The following is a 21,291-nucleotide window of genomic DNA, read 5'->3' as shown; positions in this document are numbered from 1 at the left end:
GAAACAATCCATTGCAATATTTTTTTAAGAAACCAAAAGTTGTTCTTCTGTGGCATCACCCCTCTTTTGGCACCTTTATTTTAAGTGTGTCTGTATATTCTGTTTGCAGGCACACTCAAAAGTGAATAGTTGTCCAAATTTAAATGGACATTTTGCTTTAATCAGTTTGAGTCAGCATTCAAATGTTACTTCAATGTAAAATGCATTTTAATAAATATCAGTAAACATATTTTCAGTTTGTAAGTCAAACAACCCCCCGGTTCTTTTTTGAATGTGTGTAGGTGATTCTTAAGTTATGCTTGTGGACATTAAATTGTATACTTTAATTTTATATAAAATGCATTGGAGGTTTCTCAGTAAAGTATTTATAGAGTTTGATATCGAACATAATTTTTGTCAAAAAGTGGTTCTTTTAACATGTGAGCCAATAAGTCTCTTTCATGTTTTAAAATGAAGATATATTAAGATGCCATTTTCTAACCAATTCATGTAGAAGTGTGTGATTTACCTGTGATGATCTTTTACATAAACAGTGTGTGCAAACCAGGAATGGCAAAAAATAATTGAAATGTATTTAGATACAAAACACAATATATTCCAATTGTGTCCATCAAAAAAAGTACAAAATACTGTGAGCAAAAATATATCAAATTAAAATACATCAATGTATATTTAGATGGGCATGAGATTACTAGTTGACAAATCTCCAGTCCTAATCAAGCTCTTAATCAGCTGAATAAGATATTATGGTGGTGAGAGCTTAACATAGAACAGGGGGCACCGATGTTATCTGCAAAGAGCCAGTGTGGTTGTAGATTTTGTTCAAATAAGGCAGAAGAACACTTGATTCTACTTGTTTACTCAGTTGGTTTTAGTCTTTAAACAGTTGATTTAGTTTGGTTTAGATCAGGTGAGCTCCTGCTTAGTTGGACGGAAAACCTGCAGCCACACCAGCCCACTCTGGAATAGATTGATGACCCCTGACATAGAAAATCAGAGCTAGCATGTAGTAGTTAATATCATAAATTATGCCAAAAGAATGATAAGGGACATTACCAGTCATATTCATCTGTTTCAAAGTTATGTGACTTTTTCGAGCAGTGATCATATTGATGACCGTTTTCTGTGGCACCTCAAGGAGAGCGATGGCAGAGATCTAAAGGAAAAGTGAATACCAGTCCTGATAAAACAGCAATGTTTTACAATAACAAAACAATTGCTCTTGATTCACGTATACTTTCCATTAGATACTGATTTAAAGTCTTTAACATTGCAGCCAGTGGATGCATCGCTCACCATGCATAGTTTTTCCCCATTCAGACATGAACACTGATAAACAGAAAATACTTTTGCAGGACTCCTCATGCTACATTCACACACCAGTTTAAATCTGTATGGATAAGAGGTGGACTAGGTGGACCGGCCACAGGGTTCTGTTTAGTGCAGATCAGTTTGATTGGTTTAGATGGGTTTTGCACAGTAAACATCAATGTTTGTAATGTTACTACTCAAACACTGAAGTAATTAAACATTCCCATGTCAGTTAGCTTACATGAATAATAGTAAAACGTTTCATTTCTGTTTTATGATGGCTGTTCTCACATTAATCTGTGAAGCACACTGAATTCTACTGGTCATCAAAATGGTGGTGCGGTCATGCAGTGACGTCACATGAGACAGACAAATAATTACTTTTAAATACTTAATAGATATCCAGTGTTAAAGGGCCCATATCATGGAAAACTCACTGTTTAAATAGAGTTTGATGTAGTTTGTAAGTATTGTTAAAATTTCAAAACATACTGTTCATTCAGGACAGAAAAACAAATTGCATAAAAGAGGTAAATAACTGGTAGCTTTGCTGCAAGCTGTTCTCCAAGAGGGCTGTAGTGCCTGCTGCAATGCCCCACAGTGTTACAGTGCATCAGTTTGCATCTTGATGATACATATGTACACATTGAATGTACCTCCATTGTACAGTCAGTTCCTATGACCCTATAGAGCAGCTTTGTACTTTATTTTATAGCTGAATCTTTAAATGTATGGTGTAAAAGCATGACTGGTTTTTTGAAGATACAGTACTTTTCATTCCACTCTTTTTTCAGTTCAGATATTCTTTTTTTGTGATTTTTGTCCTCTGTGGTCCCTCTTTTTTTTCTAATCCCTTGCTAGCGAGTCACTTGTGGCAGCATTCCTCATAAGAGGGTCATTTGTGTAATAAAGAAGCAACTTGCGACTTTTCCAGCTCTTAACTTCCAGGCTCTAATTGGCTGAGGGCTCTCCATCAGGCTTGGCAGAGTTAATGTGAGATTTAGAGAGGCTGATGTGGCGTAATCACTGCTGCAGGTTGCCGGGTCTGATTTACCGCCTGCACTGCGCCGCAATAAACGCACAATAAAAGGCATAACAGCCCATGCAAGACACCAAAATAAGACATTACATGCTGCAGGCTCATAAAGGTTAAAAGGTGATCTCAAGAACAATCAAGTCAAGCACATATTTTCTTGCCCAGCCGTAATTCAGAAGGGAAACGCTGTATGGTGCTGTGGGGAGCTGTTTAAAGGTGTAAATCTGACCACTTCAATCTGAATGTTATTAGGTGGCTATATGAACATTCATTTATTTATTACCTATGTTTGTGGAAAAATTTACATTTCTAGGTTTTTATCTGGTATTGCACCAGTTAAGCTTGGTTGAAGTCTTCTGTGCATCGTGTCATGCACCAACGAGGGAAGTCAAGAGGCCCACCCAATGACATTGTGGGATATCAGCTGTTAAATCCTCTCTCTCAGTGGCTTTATTGGTTCATTCAGAGCAGGTTTGTTGACATTCTGTGGCCTGTTAAAAGGCGTGCGTCCATGTGCGCGCGTGTGTGTAGAGTGGGATTGGAGGGTTCTTAACACGGCCCTATGCCCTGTGAGGCCCTGCTCCCACAGGAGCTGTGATTGTTCTCATTTAAGTGGAGGCTGTCAGCTCTAATATGTCCCTCTCCTCCACGCCTCTCCAGCGGGGACGCCCTCTTTAAAATATTATGAAAAGATCAGCTGTAGGGGCCTGTTTGTTTAGTGGGAGGGCGCCAGCTACAAAGGGCATGAGGGATAATAGGTAACTATTACAAGGCCAGAAGGGAGGTGGTTATCAAAGCCAGCGATGGGTTACGCAAACTACACTGCCTCTGAAGCTGCTTTCAGTGAGCTCTAGTATCAGTGGCAGGTTTTCTGTATAATTTTATGATTTCAGTTTAATTCAAAAAATGTAAACTTAGTTTTGGACTTTCTTTCATTGTCATAGTACAGTGGTGGTTTAGGCAATAAAAAATGAACAGAGGTTAAACCAACACTTGGCACAATTTGTTTTTTCATCATCATGTTTTTTCTTATTTTTCTAAGTTATGCACATTTTTCACTTAATTTTAAATTGTCAAAATGTTCTCGCAGACATGCATGCTAGGCTTTTTTTTTCTTCTCTCAAATAGTCATAAGAACAAATGACTGGGCTGTTGTGACCTCTAACTAACTCTGGCTCTCTCTCTGTCATGCACCTACAGAGGAATACATGTACAATTGTTATTTTAATCTCTTTCCTTATTCTTTCTCTCCAAAGCATTTCAACTTGAATATGAATTAGCGAGGCGGAATTCGATGTGAAAGGGCAGAGTCTCGACTAGCGCTCTGTGTTTGCGACATAATACAGCCGGCCTGTGCGTTGCATTTCAATGAATCCCTTTGCGACTCTGTCTAACAATTTATTCATTTGCACGGCAGATTAATAAGGGAGGCATGATTGCAAATAATAGTTTGTGACATGTTGTGTAGGCTGCTTTAAAGGCTCTAGTGTTGCAGCCGAGGAGAATTGCCCTGTTTGATTTATCTGCCTTTGATTTGTAAAGGAAAATCAATGAAACAATTCGTTCCATTTTTCCTTCCCCCCTCTGCCTTATTCCCATCCACTTCAATGATAAGGCTTTGGGCTTGGGGTGCCGAATCTTTTTTTTTTCAATTATCCAGCACTTGTTTACATTAGATTCCCCGGAAGAGAAGGACGCCAACCAGAGCCACTCACACAGCCTGTCCCTTTACTGAATAAGCTAAATGGAATTTTACATCTATGTTGGGTATGAACCATGTAGGAAATTGTTCAATATCTTGGTTCGAGGCCAATTTTCTCTGCCCATTGTTTTGCAGCATATGATAGCAGAGAGGTATGGTAATTTAATATGCATAATTCATATGCCCTCTTCATTGCTGATTCCGCTGTCCTGTCTGTTTATGTGGGTAAAATAGATGCTACAGTGTCCATTAGGCCGACATAACACAGGGCGAACGGTTTGGCACATTTTATGCAAAGAGACAGGAGGCCCCACTTGCTCTGCTGTTTGCCTGGGCTGATTTTAGTAAATCTAATGCTCGTACCCTTCTCTGTGGATGATTTATGTTAGAGGAGTGTTTGCTTTTAAAAAATGTCTTTGTGTAAATCTTTTCATTACATGTATTCAGATTTTTAGTCTTTAGTCAAAATTTTCCTCCATATTTGCTGTGGTTAAAAAAAAATACCAACAGTAACATGTTGTATATAATATATACATATAATAATTTTTATTCACAATTTGTAAACACCAGCTGTGCTTTACACTGTATGAAAATTTCATGATGAATTTACCAATAGAAATTATTCAAAGTTACTCGGAAAAAAAACTTTACATTTCTATTTTCTAATATAAGTTAAGAATGTTTTTTCCCTTCTTCTGAAAAGTTATTAATTTGGAGATGAGGTTTTGTTTTGACAGCAATGATTTGATGTGAATTTATTTGAGGTATAAATAGATTTTACCAATTCTGTTTAATTTAAAAAAATCTCTAAATTCTAATATGTCTGTTCGAGCTCAGCTTGGCCTTCCTAAAAATTGTCTTTTCATAGAATTTTGTTTATGGACATTTTTATAAAATCTAATACCCCAAGTCTTTCGGTGAATGTAATGACAGATGTAGTCTGCATGATGCCTCATACTTCCACTACAGATTAATTAGGTTAGGACACTGTTCCTCAGTCATGATCTGTACAGGAGCTTACTGATACGTGTTTTTCCTCAGGCCTTAGCCACTCCACCCTGCTGAATTATGTTTATGACCAGGTGTCTGAGAAAAGCACATCTCTAGATATACAGTATAACCTTTTTATCTCCAGAGGGATGCATTTCTTAATGCATTACTGCATTCATCATGTCAGTGACACAGATATCCTCCATTATTCGAGACCCTTAAGATGATCCATGTGGGTGATACTGTGTGTATAAAATGTCAGAGAGCTCATCAGCACTCTGGCCTGATCTGAGATCAGTAATGGTGGTGAAATGTGTCTGTGTCCCTGTGGTTCTGTGATGTCAGCAGAAACAGACATGTGCACATGGTTTAGTGCAATCTGGTTTTGTACAAGTGAGATATGAGCTGTCTTAGATATACGTCCTAGAAAATAATTCCTTTTTAATATGACCTCATGTGATATATGTATACGGTTGCTCTCATATCTGTATTTCAACTTTTTTTTCAACATTTTAACTTAAATACTTTTCTAGAAGAATTTTATTCTTGGCATTTGCTCAGGGACGGAGCTCGCCTTGGATAAAGGCTACTGTATACAGTGCAGTGATATAACAGTAAAAATCTGAGCAATAATAATTGTTGCTTTGGAAAAAATAATATTTTTACTCACTGGATTATTTTGACAGGCATGTTAGCTAGGAACTTTATGCCAGATTGCATTCACTTGATTTTTTTCCTAGCTCAAAAGTTAGCGAAAGCAACTTGCTCATACCTAACCTAACGGTATGTCTGGCTTAACTCAAGCTGCTCTCTCATTTTCCTGCGAGTTGTAGACAAATGCTTTAAAATAAAGTCTCTGTCCAACCAGAAAACTGTTCTATTTCTTTGCATAAAATTGAATGCCAGCTAGATAATCTATAGCCTGTTATCAGAATATGATAATGTGTTAGTTGCTTGGCACTTGGAAATGTGGCATGATTCCATGGAAACAGAAAGTTCAGACTACAGAGAGGGTTGGAATAAGGAGTAAGGTATGTTAGCTACTGCTTTCTTTTCTTTAAAAAAGAAAATAAATGGAAAATGGCCAGAACAATATGTTGTAATATTACAAATTATATTAATATATTAATATAGGCTTGTCTGTATAATTGGCCATTGGAGCTCTGCTATAACATTTACTATAATGTATAATTCATTGAATATTTTGTGATGATGCACTGAAACCTTGTAATGGCAGTTCAGTAGCTCTAGTAACAGGGATGGTTTTTATTTTTTCCATTTTATTGTCGGAATTTGCAGCCAGTAATTCCAAAGCCCAAATGTTCTGGAACATGACTAGACTATTTCTAGGACATTTGTCTGTTGGGAGGCTGTATTCAGCTCCTTCTTGGCAGAGGCAGCGTAACAGCAACGATAGCAGCAGTAATGGTGACCTCCACCCAGCAGGGAACACACAGCTCAGACACATCCAGCCCACAGCCTGCCTCACTGGGTCACTCAGGGGCTAAGCAGGCCTATTAAAGCACACTCATCCATGCCAAACACACACACACTCACACACAGACAGAGGCATGGGGAAGACCTGGGAACTGGAGGCTGATTCATCTTTTACTTAGTTTTATAAAACCCTGTGGTGTTTATACAATCCTGAAGCTCTGTTCATATGAGACTAGAGGCATTTTGTATGATTAAACTCCAAAATACTTTTCATATTTTCATTTCAGACCAGGGGCAGCATTGTGTATGTCTTAAAACTTTATTATAAGTGTGATTATTCACCATTTATTACAGAGTCAAAATGTGTTTAGAAATATGTTGTGTAGCATAGTGATGACAGTTGTTAAATGATGTTTTTGATACTGTTTACATCTAAAGCAACACTGATCACACATGAAAGACAACCCAAAGCCTGTAATTGTGTGTGAGAACCCAGTAGCAGTGGTGGATTATTCTCCTGGTTCAAAGGCTTCCCTCTGGCTTTCTGTATTTAAATTCTGCAGTACACGCTATTTAAAATTCTTGCCTCACATGCTGCACGGCCTTCGCACGTGTAGAGTGTGTGTGGAACGGCCTGTTTTGTGTCAGCTCCCTCCGTTCGAGCGCAAGCATGCTTAATAACAGCCGCAAGAGCTGTCTTTGATTTTGAGATGTGTGTGTGTGTGCAAGTGTGTGGACATGGGTGTGTGTTTGCAGAAGTGTGGGGGGGCAAGCTTCACCTAAGTGTAGTGAAGCAGAGAAATAATGGTAGCCTCCTCTGGTTGTGCGTGAGAAAGAGAGAGAGAGAGGGAAAGAGGGATTGTGCATTAAAAGAGGCCTCTCTCTGGGTAACTGACATGACGCGTGTACTCAGACGTAAATACCGGCAGTCGGAAACTATGATGAGTTCTGTGAAGCGTCTGCTTGCTGCCATCATTTTGTGTCTAACCTGGCATTGCCCGCTTCACCTGCCTCACCTTCTCCTATGCCCTTCAGGGCTTTTTAAAGGAATACACAATTTTTCTCTTACCCCAAATGTAGTCGATCAGTTAAAACGTGTTTGGTGTCTAAAATTTGCTAGTTTAGTTTTGCACTGGAGCTATGAGGCTAATGTAGCTAACAAGTAATGGAAACCTATACCCAACCAGTAAAATGTACAAAATACAGACAAAATATAGGCTTCAACATGGCTGTCGCTGCTATTTTGGCTACATGATGCATTTTGTCCATTTGTATAGATAACATTGCCATACATTGTCATCACTCTTAAAATAGATGTTTTTTCAGTGGTTCTTTAGTAAAGAAAGTGGTTCTATATAGAACCATGAACACTCAAAGAACCCTCACAGAAGAGGGTTCTATATGGCACCAAAAGGGTTCTTCTATTGTTACAATCTTGACATCAGAACAATAGCAGAACCGTTTTTAGTGCTATTTGAAACCCTTTTCAAAAAGGTTCTATATAGAACCATCTATATCACATTCTCCATCAATCTGAAGAATCCTTTGATGATAGAGAGAATCCTTTAATCATGCAGAAGGTTCTTTGAGTGTTCTTGGTTCTGTGTAGAACCATTTTCTTTACCAAGGAACCATTGAAGAACCATCTTTTTAAGTGTACATTGTCAGAAGTATATTTAAATCTGGGAAGAAATTACAGAAATTTTTGAAAGAGTTTTGGAAATGTATGTAATTATAAGTAAAATTGTGAAGATTGTGAAGAAGTATTGGACAATTTAAGCAAATTTGTGATATTGACCATATTAAGGCTTTTGTACAAAAATGTCAGGTTTTTAAGTCTTTTCCCTTTAATCGAAGCACATGTTCAGACTCTCAAGTGGGTTTGATCTATTCATCAGACACTTGTGGAGTCCAAGCTAACTTGAGTGCCCTCTGTTAATTAAGCAAAAGAAGAAAATTCTAAGAAATTCTAAAATTCAATGTCAGAATTTCACACTTTTTTCTGTTTGCGTAATTGTCCTGCTGATAATAGAGTTTGCAATGAAAAACTTTCTATTTTACATCATTTTCTAATTTAATACAAACACTTTCACTAGTGCTTTCAGACTTCTGGACCTTATTGTATCTGTTGATGTCAAAGCCAGTACATAATCATTTATCAGATGTTGAACTAAACCTATCTGGATTTGCATTAAGTAGAATGTTTATTTTTGTAGGGCTACAAATGCAGTAAAATGACCTTCTGCATTTTCTAGAGTGTAATATATGATCAAATACTGGTTTGAGATATCGGCCAAATCTAATCAACTGTCCAAATTTTTTAAGGCATTATCTGCTGATAGAGTATAATCTTCCATTAGTTGTTAGCTTTGTTAGCTTTATAGCTCCAGTGAAAACTAATGAGGCACACCTCAGACACCTGTCATGTCTTAGCTCACTTGGAGAATTATGTAAATGTGATTTTTTGCTGAAGTATTCATTTAACACATGCAACTTAACCAGGTCCAGGGTGCCTACAGCAGTCTTGGGTGCTTTCCTCCCAGCCCTTGTGCTGCCCATACTCCTCCTGTCCCACTGTAAGAATGACAGGGGCTGAAGCTGAAATAGCCTGCATCACATCTCTGCATTTTTATAGCTGTGTTTATGCTGTGATGTGGGAGATTGTATTGATCTCCATGATAATGTAAATGTATCACTTTTTGAATGCAGGATAAAATTAAGACACAGAGGCAGGCAGAGAGAAGTGCGTGTCAATGCCTGTAACGATTTTGTGCTGAGAGGGGAGGGAGGGCTCTTAATAAGCTGCAGTTTAAGACGCGGCATAAACACCTCATATCAGGTCAGTCTGTCTGTTTTCTGAGCTCAGCCTAATTGAGAAGGATGAGTGGGAGTCTAAATGTATAATTAACGTGGCACACCAAAGTGACAAAGCAAGGTCACGCTGTGTATGACAAGAAATGTTATTTAACAGATGCTTGAGGGAATCAATAATTTGTTCACTTTTTTCTAGTTTTTATAGCGTTGAGGGAATACAGATGATAGCATGAAACAAACTGAGCATTTCTATGTTTACAGTATGTTGCCTTAAAAGTTTAAATGTGTAAGTTTTGTGGTCAGACTGTGTGTTGTGTATTGTCGTGACGCTTGATCTTCTTAATATGATCATCACAGGCCAGCCAGCGCTGTATCTAGCTTTACCCCAAAGATTGTGTGTTGTGAAGCATAGCACAATAACAGTTTGCATATCAGTGGTAGTTCTGGCTCATAATCGGAATATGCCTTTTGGGAAGGCAGCCTTCTGATTCATAACTTGAAACATAGAAATTTAAAAATGACGTGAGCACATTTGCATAATGCAAAATTGAATCCCCTTGAATACTTGTGTTAATCTGAATAGCAAAAAGCAGTAGTACTGCTGCTTACCTTCTATAATTGGCATCTTGTGGTTTGCCGTCCTGAGAAGAGAGTGAATTTTATGTGCGTTTGTAATAAATAGCATATTTAAGCTTGCAGGAAATCACTGTGAGGCATCCATCCTACACCGTTTCATTTATTCTACTGCCTTTAATTAAAGCCACAGAAACCGCCTGCAATTTGTTTCTGAACACTGTCTAATGTCTGAGGCTGCTTATTAGATATTAAATTGATGCATAATTCAGGCAATTAAGAAAGTAATCACACAAAGTAATGTAATGGAAGTTAATTATTACAGCATAAGCAAACAGTTCATTAATGCTAGTTAATGCTGTGACTGCGTCCTTAATATGCGCGCCATGCCTGCGCTCTGCGGCACAGGGCTGCACGGATCGGGCTGTTAGAGCTGCCGCTGCTGCTGGCTGATCGCAGATCAGAATGGGAATACTCTTCTTATCCAGAGCTCTGGGAGGGAGAGGGTGAGCGAACGTTTGAGGAGGGATAGAGAACGGGCCATGGAGGGTAGAGGAGGCTCAGTACTGGGTGGAGGATTGAGATAGAGGAGGGAATGGAGTGAAAGGGAGTTAGTGTAGGGGTGTAGGAGGGGAGTTAATGGGTTGTGTGGGTTATAGAGGAGGATGCAGATGGTTACCTCATTAAAAATATGCTTTAAATTGATTTAAACCAGGAGGTAAAGTTAACTGTTAGTCTCTCTTACTTATATTTCATTGTAAAGTCATTATGTATGTTTATTGTCTTCTCTTTCTTTCTCTTTTCATCTCTTTCTGTTTCACATACACAGGCACACCAGCAGATGCACTACAGTAGTCTTTCTAGCCTCTCAGTTCGTTGGGATGTAACCTTATAAATACCTGAAACGATCTAGTGGCCTCTACCAAAAAGCCTTCATAGCAGATCATGCTCTTAAGCGCTAGTGTCTGAGGAAGGCTTGGCCTGCTTTAAAGCCAGTTATCTGTACCTTTTATATCTGTGTACCTCCTGTCTTTGATGGCGCGGCTGGGTGGATTTGATGTTTTAAAGCAGAGAGAGATGGTTTTAAAAACGGGCTCTTCTCCATAGGAACAAAATCTCTCTCTCTCTCTCTCTCTCTCCCCCCCCCCGCCCCCCCTTCCTCTTTTAAAGCCGCCCCATAAAACAGGCCCCTCCAGTCTGGTCTTGTTTCTCTGAGTAAACATGCATGTCACAGTTGACCTTTGCAGGGGTCAGGAGCTTTTTATATTGGCTGACATGTTTCAGAGTTAATAGAAGCATTTAGCTGTGCTCCCTTGGGCTTGGCGATTTATTAAGCCGCAATGAGTTGCATCTGTCTGAACAGAATCAAGGGGACCTATCAGCCAGGGTCAGATACGCACCAGCACACTCCATCGACACACACTTATCACACTCTACGCACAGCACTTACACACACACATACACAAGCAGGCTTGTAAAATTAGCTTTCGGACTAATGATGGCTAGTTCATTTTCATCATAGAATGATGCGATGTCTTTTTGGCAGCGCTCCTGCTGTGCATGCAGAGGGACGCACTGACAGTGGGATGTTGTTTCTCAGCTGTTGTCTTTGGTGTATTGATCGTGTTTGTTCATCCATTGTGCTCTTTCCCATAATGCCGGTCACTGTGCGAGTCGGCCTCTAAGCTGCCGTCTGTAATCACGGATAATTGTCAATTATCACACAGAGCCATCAGATCAATTACCACGCAGTCAATACTTATACACGTGCACACCCGCCACAATGAAGTGGGCTGTTCTGCATCAGGCCAGAACCTGATACAGATTGCTCCCACACATAGTCTGCCAGAGATTGCTGTATAGGTGAAATACACCTTAGACAATGTCCTTTGTGAAAATTATCCAAGGATGGCCTTTTTCTTTGATGTTATGTGCACAACAGAGACACCCCGCACACATTTACACGCTCACACAACAGATGGGCCTTTGCTATCGCCTCCTCAGTATTAGTTAATGGTGACAAAACTACTGTTAGGATCTAAATGGCTGGTTGTGTATTACTGCCAGTGCTTTATGAGCTAGCTGGAAAGACGAGATGTGGTGATTCTGTGTGTCTGTGTGTGCGCATGTTTGGAATGACTGCAGTGATGAAAGTTAATGTGTAAATGTCCAAGCACTCTTATTTTCCTTGTCGTGCTCTGAAATTTCAGTGCTGCTTGTGGTAAATCGGATAGCGCTGCCCCCCACCCGTCTGTGCGTGTTTGTGTGTGTGTGTGGATGGAAATAAATGCCCTGCTGTAATGGTGGCTCACTAGCCAGCCCTCTGATGTATTATCTCCCCTCCGCGTATTTATTTACACTCAACTTCTCAGCAAATTGTGTTGTCATCTTAATGGGGAAAGATTAATCTGGTGTCACACAGGTTTAGGTGAGTGAAAGAGATGGACTTTTCTCCTCTGCTTTTGTTTACACACCAATAAAACCAGTTAACTCTTTAAGTACCACAGTGCTGTGTGACCAGGTTAACACCACAGGCATGAGTGGCAAAGCTGCTGGGTTTGAATGGCAAGATTGCTGCACTGTAGATTCATAGTGATCCTCAGGTAAGCGCAACCTGTGCTTTGTGTTAGAGATGTAAAAGCTTGTATTAGAAATGTGAAAGCTTAATCAATCAACCCTTAACCATCAGGTAAACATTTGTTCAGTGTTACTGATTTAAATAAATAAATAAACATGTAGTTTTATTTAATTTTGAATTAACAAAAACAATAGACAGGTTTTATCATTTAAGGAATGTTTTAAAACTGCACACAAGAGATCGCTCTTAGCACAGACGATAGCCACAATTATGACCATATTGAAAGCAAACATCGGCAAGCATTATGACAATCAACTGCTTTGTGAATGTTCTCAGAGAGAAAGCGTGTTGCGTGGCAGTGTGAGGAAATCACGGGTGTGCAGAATTATAAAGAAGGACAATGACTTTCAAGAGCTGCTGAGGTACACCGAGCCAAACTAGCCCCAATCATTGGCATTTATGTTCCTTTTAGCTTGGGTTTGCAATGACTGCTAAATATAACTTCAGAACTTTAGAAAATAGGACTTTCAGTAGCCTGTCGTTGTATATTTTTGTCATTTGGCCAACTTTTTTGGTCATATAATAATAATAATTATACAACAGTTAGTTCCGGCCACGCAAGCTGATTGGTTGAGAAGCGTTCTAACGCTGTGTTTTTTCACAAACACTGTATCACTCTGCTTGCTAAGCAACGACTTTGACGGCTATAGGAGACACTCAAGCCATTTGAACATTTTTACTTCTTACTTTGCGAACAAACAGAAAATGGATACTTTTAAGATTACATTTGACCTACAGCCGATTTGGTCAGACTCTGAAAATGAGACTACACTAAATTCCCAAACTGTCATCACCACTGAGCAAGCTTTTCAGTCCGCAGCTGTGACAGAAGAACACCTGGAATTAGCCAGAAATTAACCGAATACCATTTGCCAAACAAAATGGGTTGTAAGATGCTTTACAGACTGGCTGGAACAAAACAACATTAATATTGATCTAGCAGAAAATGACAACACTGAGCTAAACTTGCGGCAGTTTTATGGCTCAGTCTGTACTTCAGAAGGTGAGGCTTACAGCATACTGTGCAGCAAGTAAGCGGAGTTCGTTACTCTGACGTAACAACAAGCTGCTTGTTAAGGAACTATAATTTGACAGAAGGAATTGCTAACATTAAAACATATTAAACGCCACATTTACGGCCCAATTAATTTTTTCTTACTTTATTTATTTAACTGTTGTATAAAAGCAATAGAACACTCGAGGTCATGTGTTATCACGAATAACATCACGGCTGTGATGATCTATGGCGACCAAATTTCGTGATATTATTTCGTGATAACACACTCCCTCTTGTGTTCTATTGCTTAAACGTAAATTACGTATGTTGTGTTTAATTTGGTTCTAGGCTATTTAATGCATGTTGATGCCTGGCCGCACCTGTTTGTATCAAGTTCCGTTGTCCATACAAGCAATGTTTTTTAATACCTCAGTGCATTAATACAGGTTTCATTTGTGTGCCTGCTCATAAATGTGTGTATATCAAAAATTTGACAATGACTTTGAATGTAGATCAGACAGTCAGCATCTTATAATTGATATTTTGAAGGGTTGCATCCTTGATTACTTGCCAACTACTGGTGGTCAGTAATCAGTCAAAAGAATTTACCAAAATTTGTAGCCCTAGTTTCTATATATGGATTTCATGAATAAAGCATATAAAGCACAAAGCAGAAGATTAAGTCTGCGCCTATGCCTAGACTACATAGGGATTTTCATGGCAGTTTAGCCAAAGATGAGAGTTAATCTGTGTCAAAGAAAAATTCATCCCTATGGAGTGTTTATTAATAAGGTATATAACATGGATGTTAACTGGTTAATTAGTTGAATATGAAGTTTCACAGTGTGTGTGGATGGAGTAAAAAGAACAATGTGGTAGTGAACAGTTTTTTTACATTGATAATTTTTCTTTATAAATGTATTTCAGTGTTAAACCTTTGAATAACCTTTAAAAATAATGCTCATATTATCCCTATCCGTCTATAAAATGTGCGCAACAGTAATTACCTTCCATGATGATAATGAAAACTGTCATTTAGCTTGTGTCCAGTGTGGTCATATTTCATCTTTACCCTACAAGCACAATCAGACACACACACACACATAGGCAGTCCAGGAGAGAACAGACTGTGCACTTTGTGCACAGCTATTTATATCAATAAGTCCCGTGCTGAGAGGCACAAAATGAGCGTTTAAGCTGCAAGCTCTGCAGGGCAGCCTGGCGGGTGGGCACCAGGACAGGCACATGGGGCGAACGAGTGGGCGGGGGGCTACAGGACAGAGAAAAGAGGATTGGAGGCGGTGTAGAGAGGAGCAAATCTAGACAGAAGGAGGAGTGTGTTACGAGGGTGTCCGTCACTTTGCAGGTGCTGGCAGTTGGCAGAATGGAGAAAAGCATGGAGCAAGATAGGGAAAGCTGGAGAGGAGTGTTTAAAGAACCAGGGGCAAATAAGTGAGTTGGGAATAATGTAAATTGTGAAATTTGCAAAAGAGTGGGGATGGAAGTAGGGGTGCACAGGAGTGATTGTTGGTACTGGGCTGAAATGGAAATTACAGCCAATGATTACAACCAAAGATTTTAGCATGTGCACATATTGACATGTGTTGTCACTACTGTAGGGCATTTTTCATTCTTTTCAGCTCAGTTAAATGGCTAGGATATTGAATAACACTACTCGCCCACACATAGGAGAGTGGGTTTGGTTCCCTGTCCAAGCAACAACACTGCTCTACTAATAATTTGGGCAAGACTCCCATTGGTAAGTTCACCTGCCATTGTAAATGGCTCTGCTACATAAAATGCTTACCTATAATAATGAAGATGTTTACAATAATGTTCCTGACTGATGAACTAATTCATGACTATATAACATTGAAACTGTCTTACACAGACTGCCCTTCATACATGGATTATAGTGGGAATTTGTGAAGGTAAATAATTGGTTATTGTTATTGGTATCAGCCACAAAGTGATAATTATCGCTTATTTTATTAACCCAGAAATTCTGCATAAGTGCATCCCTGGATGAAAGGAAAATGAGAGAGGAAGAGGAGGAAAAAGTATTAGAGAGAGACAGAAGGGGAAAGGGACGGATAGTGAAAGAGATAAGAAGAGGTTGAGACACAGAATAGAAAGCTGAAAAGAGCAAGAGCATAATAGTAGGAGTTGCTCCCCCCTGCTGGGGCCTCCTCAGGTCAGTGAGTCTCCCCAAAGGGACGGCCGAGCGAAACGCCATCAATTCCCAAACAAAGGGCTCCTCCAGTCGTTGCCACACTAACATATGTGATAGGCCCTCTGCTCACTTTAACATGTCACATCCACTTAATTAGTTCTGTTAACTCCCTCTGCTGTCTGCTCTCACTGGATGAGCGGCTGTATGTGTGCATACAATAGTAACTGCAGATTGTCGCCTTTAACAGTCTTTTTTGAGATTTTGGTTTGTATACAAATATTTGCCCTTATTATAGCTTCTATTCTTTTTGGGAGTGTTTCAAAGAAATCTGTTGGGATATTTTTACACACCTCAAAAGTTCAGTTGTAGAAGTTTTGCAAGTAATTGCAAACACCTTCAATGATGTCTGTTTCCTCTTCTCAGTAATGGCTTCTGTACAGCTACACATCTGTTCAGACCCATAGTGTTGAGATGTATTCTCACAGTGAAAGGATGGATAGAAATGTCTGTGGATTTTTTCAGATCTTGATCTTGATTAATTCATCTTTGTCTTGAATCTTGATTTTCCCCTATCTCTCAATAGGAGTTGTTAGTCCCCTTCTCTCTGTATCTTTTAATCATTTTTGAGCTCTACTTTTGGAAATTCCTGTTTTTTTTCACTACCTGTCCAGGGTGTTTCCTGCCTTCTGCCCAATGATTGCTGGGATAGGCTCCAACTCCCCCCGCGACCCAGAGGGATAAGCGGCTTAGAAGATGCGTGTGTGGTTTTTTTCACTTATTTTTGCTTGGCTTTGTCCTTCTTTATCCATGTGGATTGTCTTATATCTAATGTCCTCAGAAATATTTCCTGAAAATGAATAACTTGTACTTAAAGGCCATTTGGACTCAGAATTAAATAAATGAACGGTGATATCTGAGTTTTGCACAGTACTACATAACACAATAACACAATAACAGCCAAGCAATTATGACTTTAATTTGATTTCTTAGTAATTGGTCATGAAATACATGCTTGTAGTTAAGAATACCATGCTTCCCCAAATTGATTGTTATGGAGCTGTGAACAAAGGCAACTTTCCTGTCCTAATCACAAGCTGGGCTTTGTATGCTCTTTCAATGGTTTGTGTGTGTATTTAGGTCTGTCTTTATTGGGCTGCCAGTAGAGTCATTACTGTGCACTGTACAGACTGTGTGCTTCCATGCGTTACACAGTTCCACATGTGCACACACACGCGCAAACATACACACAGGCATTTGCTTCCCTCTCAGGACTCCCTGTGACCCCTGCTGCTCCAGCACCGCCAATGCAATTTGGCTGCCTGATGACATGCAGCTTTTATACGTCTTTGAACTCAGATGTGTGCATGTGTACGTGTGAGGGTGTGTATTATATTTGTGTGAAATTTACTGAACTGGTCAGGAGCATCATGAACCCTGTCTCTGTGTCTCTGAGGGCATTGAGCCCAGGGAGGGGCCAGACAACAGGGTGCCCTCTCACCTCTCCCAAAACACTGCACAAATTGGATGTGTGCGTGTGTGTTTATCTGGAGATGGACGAGTTGCTTTATACTTCTCACCAGGTAATTGCACAGCAGGTGAAAAATACACACTAGCACATGCTCAACTGTGTGTGTACATGTGCGTGTGGGTGTGTGTTTGTGTGTAGATGATTTTAGCTTAAGTTCAGCATAGGTGTGTATCCATAGAAAGCACACAGTTGTTTTTGATGCTAATTAAAATGACACTGTCTCTAACTAGACACTCTCGCTCCAGGTACATCTAACAACTGACACATTTCATACTCTCGCTACTTTTTTATTCATTTTCCTTGGTGCCTATTTATAGAGTTGGTTCTATAAACTTTCATTTAGTTTTACAGAATATGTATCATACTGGAACCAACTGGAATTAGTTCTACATTGTTTCAGAGAGGTGGAATGGAATCAGAATATCTGCAGGTCCTTAAAATGCCTTAAATTTAATGAAATTAATGATTTGAAGTCGATGATTGTTGTAGTAGTGTAATTACAAATGCTTAGTGATAGCAGAGTCATATCAGTATCCACAGATATTTGCTCAACAAAAATAACATATAGCCAAAAGTATGTGGACACTGCTCCTAATTATTATTATATACCCATTGCTAACAAGTGGTTAAAATAAAGCACTTAGTCTTGCCATATCAATAGACAAATATAGCATGGCAGTAGAATGGGTCATACTGAAGAGCTCAGTGACTTTAAACATGGTACTGTCTGCCTCAGTCAACTGTAAGTGCTATTATGGTGAAATGGAAATGTCTAAGAGCAACAGCAGCCATGAAGGGGTAGACCTTGCAAAATCAGCATTGTACAGATTTAAACAATAATTTCAAAACAGTATTTGATTATGTGTGTTTGCTGTACTCTGGAAGAGCAGAATATTTAGGTAATGCTGGGCTACTGTGCCAATATGTCTGCCTATTATTTATTCTACTGCATTTGTAACCCTACAGAAATAAATTATTTTTCTCTGGCACACTAATCCAGGTGGAAGTTTTTTTTAAATTTTAGAAAAGATTGTGCTGCCATCAGTATCAGCGTTGACAGATCGGCATTGGCCCACAATTCTCATATTGGTGCATACCTAAATGTAATGCCATTGCTTGTACCATATCTGATAATTTTATACAAAATCTGTTACGCCGAAAAAATTGTGTTGCCTGTTAACTGCAAATTTTACCACCCATAGAGGTGATCGGGATTCACACAAATTATATGTCCATAACATTTCATAAATAAATGTTTATACCACATTGTCCTCAAACATCAATAATAAGTTTCTTTTTTTCGTATTGTGCTCTATGTTCTTAGTCCTGTCATTATTAGTGTGCATCATTGTTGTCCTGATGGTTTTAAAATATATTACAACTAGTATTAAAAATTTCCTTAAAAAGTCTTATTTTATTTGGCTAAATCCATTGATGCCCTGATGAATTTAGTTTTAAGTAACACCTATGCCATCTATACTACCTATTAGTAGGTAACCCATAGGTACAATGGACTTAGTTGACATTGGACATCTGGCTAGCCTGATCAATTGTGGCATGGTTCTGTAGCAGAGGCAGGTACTCTCAAAGATTGACCAGGACCCGTTTGCTAAGTGGCAAAGAAGGTATCTTCACCCTTCCAGATCAGTAATGATATTCTCACATGTTGGGAAATACATTGATAAAATTTGCATTCATTTATTAATACTCATTCTACAGTCAGGTAGTTCAACTGGCATAGCCTCAGTTTCCAGATGACTCTGCCCTCAGCTTCACTGTATATAAACAAAATGACTGTTCCATTTCTGCAATACAGCTCCCAAAACAAGCAGGACCGTTTGTGAAAACAGCAGCATTTGCTGAGCTATGCTATTAGCATGACAAAGTAAATTTGATTTAAAACATGATTCCACACACTATAATGTAACTTCTTAAACAATGCTAATAAATGTTGTAGGTACGTCAGTATACTCTTCAACTGATTCACTATTTGGTGGTTATTTTCTCATGAATCAGGCAGTGTTATCATAGCTGTGGCAGCTGTTGTTAGCAGGCGTTCGGTTATAGGAAAAAGATGGACCCATTAAATTATATTATTATATTAAATACAGCAGACTGAGGGCAACAGATCAGGGGCCTGTGGCAGTCTTCACTGAGGGCTCAGAGCTTCCAGGTTTAAAAGTTGATCCTGATCCCAGATCTGTCCCTGTCTTTGACAGAGGGCTCAGAAATGCCTGGGTTAAAAGTTCTCGGGGATGAGCTGAGCTCTTGCTGGGTTTATGTGATGATGGGTCCTGACAGCTAACTCTGTCTGTCAGCCAGAGACTCAAGCTCTACATACCCATGCTGAAGTGAAAAAGACATGGACACACAGACTGATTATGTGTTATAGATGGTCTCTATCGTAGTCATTTGGGCTTAGAAGAAGTTGCTCATTGAAATATAACAAGAAAATTGAAGACGAAATGCACCCATATTTTGTTGGGGATTTAAGTTCATATGAGTTGCATTGATGCATATTCTAAGAAGGTTTGTTATTTTTATTAAGGTAAAGGTTCAAGGAAAAGGATTATTTATTGTTCAGTGACTATATGCATATAATAACCCTTTGATGTGACATGAAAGCAGTGCTATTTTTGTATTTCTTTAATTGGTCATTATGACCACTTAAGCAATAAGCTCTTTCCACACAGTGTTGCTCATAGCTGCTATAAAACTGTGCTCTGGTTTTATGAATGTCTGCCCTGAGGAGTTTGGTGCCTCATGTCCCATTCAGTAAACAGAGCTGAGGACATGAAAGAGCAAGTCGGTGATGTGAAAGGCCTTTCTGTTGATCAAACTAAGACAGCAGATTAGGATCTACTGTATGTACATGTTTATGGTCTTGTCAAGGATTTACTAGCCCCCTTGGGGTTGAGTAGTAAATATAATCTGTCCCTCTTATTGTCTAATTTAGGTCTTTGAAGTTTGCTAATGTACCTTTTGATAGTTAACTTCAATGAGTAAATGTTGTAGCAACCAACCTAGATGAAACTCATTTGTTTTGTGGGATACATTTAGCGGTGCTGGTAAAAGTGTAATGTAGTCTTTTGTTATTTAACTGCATGTTGGACCTCTTAGTTTATGACTTAAGCAAAAAGTGAGTGAATTTGAATATTATATATAATTATAGGCCTACTGTATTTTATTGTTTTTTTTTTTTTTTTTAAGAAAGAACGAGTACAAGCAGAAAGGGGGAAGTTAAAAAGGGGAGACAATTTAAAATGTACTAAAGGAGAGCATCAAGGATAGATCAATAGCAGTGATTAACAAGAAGACTCAATTCAAGAACAAGAATTATAAGGGAACTTATAAGAATTATTAGGCAGTGATCGGGCCAACCAAAGTGTATTAGTGCATTTTTGCCACTCCGACTGACAAGATCTCTCTCTCTCTCTCTCTCTCTCTCTCTCTCTCTCTCTCTCTCTCTCTCTCTCTCTCTCTCTCTCTCTCTCTCTCTCTCCCTCTCTCTCTCCCTGTCTGTCTATCTATCTATCTATCTATCTCTCTGTCTCTCTGTCTGTCTGTCTATCTATCTATTTACTATCTATCTACAAACCCAATCCCCAAAAAGTTGGGACAGTATGTGAAATGCCAATCAAAACAGAAATTAAATGAACAGTACAAAAATATGATATTTTACAATGTGAACGTGTGTATATTGTTATACTTGTAAATATATGCACTTTTCAAAGAAGTTGGGATGAGCATGTTTACCACTGTTTTATATCACCTTTCCTTTTAACAGCGCTTGATGAATGTTTAGGGACCAAAGTCGCCAATTCATTCAGTTTTAACTGGAATTGTTTTTTGTCATTCTTTAGTTAAGCAAGTCTTTAGCTGCACAACCATATGGGGTTTTCTTTGTCATATTTTGTTCTTTGTCATTTCACCATTTCCAATAGGAGACAGGCAGGCCAGTTTAGCATCAGCACTCTGTCCCTGATTACACAGTCATGGTTTTATAACATGCACATAATGCTTTCTTGGTGTCGTCATGTTGAAATAAGCATGGATGTCCCTGAAAAAGACAGTGTCTAAAAAGAAGCATAT

Source organism: Colossoma macropomum, unplaced genomic scaffold (genome assembly GCF_904425465.1).
Source record: "Colossoma macropomum unplaced genomic scaffold, Colossoma_macropomum, whole genome shotgun sequence".
Taxonomy (NCBI): Eukaryota; Metazoa; Chordata; class Actinopteri; order Characiformes; family Serrasalmidae; genus Colossoma; species Colossoma macropomum.
The sequence above is the reverse complement of the archived record's forward strand: the minus strand, read 5'-3'. Positions refer to the sequence as shown.